Genomic DNA, 5,134 nt, shown 5'->3' on the forward strand with positions numbered 1-5,134 from the left:
CGCTGCAAAGGGACCTAAGAGGAGAATAAACGTAGGGGAGGCAGAGCATCAACGCCACCCTGTGGTGAGTGGCTTACATGACTAGTTTCTGCCTTACTTTTTTGGAAGAACAATACAAAGTCCTAACTAAGGGGGAACTGTTTCCTTGCAGTGAGCCCAGGACGAATTCCCACCAGAGGGGCTGCTGCTGGGCTAGGGTGTTAACTTGGACCCTGCCTTCCTTTGCAATCCCCAAGCCTCTTCAAGCGCAGTCAATTAGGACTCCAGGAACAGAGGTGGTTGCTTTGGGTAGGTCTACATTTGGGGCTATTTTGACCCTGCTAGCATGGGTGTAACAGCAGTGTAGATGGTGAGGCCTGGCTAAGGCAAGTAAAGGGACACTTGAACCCTATGGCTACGCACCCTACATGCCCATGCAGGGCCTCTCGTGTCTACGCTGCTATATTTAGTAGGGTAGAGTCCTGCCCCTTCCCCGCTGCCAGAGCCTTTCCCCACAGCAGTGAAAGATTCCAGTGGGGAAAGGCTCTGGTGGGGGGGAGGGGGCAGTGCGGAATGGCACCGGCAGCTCCCTGAGCTGAGCCTGGCTGCCCTCCCTACCACAGCCTTTCATGTGTAGCTACACGCACCCTACGTGCGGACGTAAATGTAGACAAGGCCTTTGTGTAATGAAGGACAGCGCAGGATGGAAGAGGGACAGGGTCAGGATTTAAGGATCATGGAAGCTTTTTTTTTTGTTGGCTGCTGTATGGAGATGGCTGCTGTGTTCGTAAAGGGACCCCTGTACTACAGAAATAGCTCAGGGTCTGGGACAGGGTGTCACATTTTTCCTTGTCCTTCTGCACCTCAAAACTTTTTTTTTTAAAAGGCTACTAGTCAAATCCTGCAGTTGGGAACCCAGTGTGCAGTGCACACAGCCTAGCTACACACCAGGGGTTATTGTAATCAGCGACTGCCCCAAGCCACATCATTCAGCTCTGGCTCCGGATCCAGATCTCAGCGTCCCCAAGTCCACCAGTGCTGGGTTTGGGGTTTCCAGTCTGAGCCCATCTCTCACTGCCATGATCATTTCAAAGCCTCAGCCAACACACTCCAGTGTCCTGAGTCACTGATGCTGCAGGGCTAAAGATCCTCAGCTGGTGGGAATTTGCAGAGCTCCATTGCCGTCCATAGCGCTAAGCCAATTTGCACCATCCGAGGAGCTGGTTCTTGGAGCCTGGTACTGACTAGTGAAGGTCTAGCTATAGCCATTAGCAGACTGAATCAAAACTTGAGTTCCATCCAGTCTAGGACCCCATCTCTGACAGCAGCCAGCACCCGATGGTTCAGAGGAAGCTGTCAGAATCTCACAGAAGCAGCTGTGAAAGAATCTGTCTCCCAGATGGGCTTTCTACAGATCTCTAATAGGCCTCTGTCCTTATTCTCCCCCAAAGCGGAGTGACGTTAGCACAGGAAGGAACAAAGGTACCTGTTCTAAATAGAGTTCAGCCTGAGAATTAGTCTGAATCCAATATGCTGACAGGCTGAAAAACATGAAGGGCCCAGCCGGCTCTGTAGTGCTCTGCGCTTTCCCAGCCAGCCAGGTCCTTCCTGAAGCCGTTGTTCAGAAAATAGGGATCTCCTCAGAATCGCCCTGGGCTCATGTGTGCATGGTGGCTGGGGTGGGAGACTCAGTGGGGACAAGAGCCAGAGTCAGTCCAGAGCGACTGTAGGAGAACTACGCTGCGAGCTGGACTGTTCCTGTGCCAGGCAAACCTGCTTTCATGGTTAGCGTGGTCTTGCCTCCAGCTTTCCTGTATTACTTTTAAGCAATTGTCCTGGCCTCCTGAGAATGTGAATAACTCCCATAGGCTCGCTGATCACCGTGACCACACTCCCCCGGAGCCTTCTCCTTGCCGTCAGCTCCCTCACTCCCTGCCCATAACTCTCCTCCCACAGTCCAGGGACCAGTTATTTTGCACTTTGCTGTATTTTGTCTACAGTCTCCTCTGTAAATGTGTGTGTGTGTGTGGGAGGGTGGGGGTAGGGGTGAGGGTGGGGGTGGGGGAGGGGTGAGAATTGCCATATGAAAGGTGGCGAGGAGAGAGCTTGTCTCTAACTCTACAGAGCTTTGATCTCCTTGCTGTGATTCACACCCTTACTGCTGCGTAATAGAGGTGAAGGAGGCATGGCCCAGTCTAGTGGCACTAGCCCATTTCAGTCATGAGGACAGAGGTTGCTGTGCTCTGGGTTTATCCTGCCAGCCTGGGGCTGGCCAATCACTGTACTGTTATGTAATAAGGGTCCTCTGTGGAACGCATAATGAGCTAGTCAGGGTCAAAGGTTATTTGGTCCGTCCTCAGCCATGAATTTTAGCAGGTGGATGCTGCTCCTCCCTCTTTTCTCCTCTTTGTGGAATTTGGCGGTGCCCAGCAGTTCGTGTGTTGGGGGATCAACAAGGAAAAAAGAAGTTTAGCAACAGCAGAGAAAGGGGAACCCTGGATTAGCTTTATTCCAGCTCAATCATCACACTATTAATGACGGAAATGGTCTCTGCTCTGTCCTTTGTAGGGCTCAAAGAACACATTCTCTTCTCCATGGGCCTGGGCCAAAGCCCATTAAAGACAACAGAGAGACTGACTTCCGTGAGCTTTGTTTGGATCAGGCCACTATGAACAAAGAGGGGTTGGACTCATTCCTGCGTCTCTAGGCTTAGCCTATAACCATCTCACTGTCCACTATTTCCTTTGACTGACGGGCTGGTCTCACCCTCACTCAGATCCCGGACTAAGGAACTGGATCTGGGGAGTTTGTACCCAATATCCCCCACCTCCTCCCTCTTTACATCTGAGGGTCTCTCTGATGAGTCCTTGCTGAGGACTGTCAAGTCATATTGCCCTGGCCTGATCTTCTTTGACTAACCACCAGGAAATACGGGCTTCCAGGGCTCCATCTGTGTCTTTGCATTAACCAAGTGTATCTTCCTGCCTCATTTAACTACCAGGCTCCTCTGATCAGCGAAGCAGCAGAAAAGCTTCCTGACTCAGGATACAGAGTAACTCTGCTGCTCAGTGCAGCATCTGCCAACCTGCCAGCCTTGAGGCCCAGCCTGTGATATGGTTCTGCAGATCCTAGGCTCAGTGCAGATCCTGGCAGCTGCGTGGGAATGTGCCTGAAAGCCGCTTTTGTGCACCACCCCCACCAACTTGGAAGCCATCTGGTCACTGGGCCAGCCCCCAGCATAAAGCAGAGAAGCCTCGGGGATGCCGCAGCCATGCCCCCTCTCCCTTGGGAACACCTCCCTCTCCTGAGGCTGGGAGGAGGGTGGTGTTGGAGCCATTACAACAGGCCGATGGCGCCCATTACAGAAGAGGATGATCACACAGTGGATGACCAAAGCACACAGTACAAATTAGACCCCATTGGTGCCATGACAGGGCCTCTGCGTCCCCATTGCCAGCTCCTTGACCCACACCCTGGGACCTCTGCTTCCTCACTGCACTAACCTAAGGATATTACTTACGTTCACGTACCAAGTCCAGGCCTTCTGATCTGGGTCTGTCTGCCGGCGTGCTGGACAGTGCGCCCTAGGGAATCAACACAACGGCTCTCCTGTCAATGCTTACATTCTCCAGGGCGAACTTTCAGAGGTTCAGCCTCTCAACAAAGAGAGCAGTTTTCAAGACGTCTCACGGGAAATCAAACGCAGTCACAATCTGGGAAATTACCGAGGGACTGATGGCCAAATGCTGCACTATTTCCACTGTTCCAGAGGGATTTCCTCAGAAGTATCTGGATGATTATGGTTTCAACACAATCCCTGCCTTTTACATAAACCCCAGGCCAGCCCACTTACAGGTCAAGAAATGAGGATGCAAGGTGCCCCAGACATACATATGGGGCACTGCCAGTTGTGAGAATATGGGACTGAGCAACGCTCTGCAATCTCAGTTCAACAAGTCAACAAAACTTACCTCAGCAAAGAAGGCAACTGAGGTGAGCGTGTGCTTCTTCCTGCCCCACTTGGGCCTTGGGCCTGAAATCCTTCCCTCTCTCATGTGGGGCTCTGCAACATAAATACCCATGAGTAACAGGGACAGCAAGCTCTACAGAGCAAATCCGTACGGCAGATGGTAGAAAGAATAGCTTATACTATCTATCTATCTGTCTATCTATCATTACATGTTAATTCACTTACAGCATCTAGGCCTCCCCATTGTAGCTGAATGGTTCACAGTCAGAAGCTGGGATGTATCTGTTGAGGGGCTGGATTGTAGGATGAGAGTCCATGCATAGGCTCAGGCCAATGTCTTCCTATGTCACTGTCCAAAGTCTGGCACTAACATTCATATTCAGGCATCTAGACGAGTGGATTGATTTTCAGAGGAGCTGAACAGCCACGGCTTCGGCAGATTCGAGTGAGAAGTTCTTGGTATTCAGCATTTGAGAAAGGTCAGGCCATTTATTTAGGTGCCTGAGTGTGGCATTGCAGCCGCTGCTATGGGTCGTTTACAATGAATACGGAATCAACATCATCTCGGCACGACAACCAAGTTCAGGATCTAATCGAGCTGTATCCTCTCTGTACTGCTGTACAGTTGCGAAACATTGGGACTGCGCCACTCAGAGTGGGCAAAGCTGGAGGCTTTCCACATAAAATGCCAACGTTGTATATTGGGCATAGAGTGGAATGACTTCATTTGTAAAGCAGATGTTTATGGTCGCTACGGTCTACAGACTACTGGGGCCATTGTCCGCAGATGGCATTTTATGCTTTTCAGACATGTCGCGAGTATGCCACAAGACCAGGCCTGCACAACATATGGCCCGCGGGCCGCATGCGGCGCGTGGGGGCTCACTGTGCGGCCCGCGGGGGGATTCTAAACCCCACGCACACAAAGTCCCGAGGCTGGCGTGGCAGCGCTTCCTGGGGCAGCTCCTGGTGGCGTGCCTGCCCGCCGACAGGAGCCAGCAATGCGGGACACGGGCACGGGGATGGAGCCCTCGTGCGCCGCCGCGCCTCCACCCGCCTCCCCCACCGGCCCCAAGCGGGACACGGAGCCCGCGCGCGTTGCTGCCCCTCCCCACTGCCCCAAGCGGGACACGGGCACGGAGCGCTCGCTCCCCCCCCCCCCCAGCGGGACACAGGGCTCAGCCA

The 5,134-nt window shown here is 52.8% G+C and overlaps 1 long non-coding RNA gene across 1 annotated transcript; it reads right to left on the reverse strand.

Moving 5' to 3' along the window:
* Nucleotides 1-592: 592 nt before the first annotated feature.
* Nucleotides 593-4,811, reverse strand: LOC135980061 (uncharacterized). The gene is made up of 3 exons (XR_010597282.1): nucleotides 4,175-4,811; nucleotides 3,951-4,042; nucleotides 593-3,563 (listed from the first exon to the last, which is right to left on the reverse strand). It is a non-coding gene; the product is annotated as an uncharacterized LOC135980061 (long non-coding RNA).
* Between the last annotated feature and the right edge of the window lie 323 nt (nucleotides 4,812-5,134).

This window comes from Chrysemys picta, unplaced genomic scaffold (genome assembly GCF_011386835.1).
Source record: "Chrysemys picta bellii isolate R12L10 unplaced genomic scaffold, ASM1138683v2 scaf1723, whole genome shotgun sequence".
Taxonomy (NCBI): Eukaryota; Metazoa; Chordata; order Testudines; family Emydidae; genus Chrysemys; species Chrysemys picta.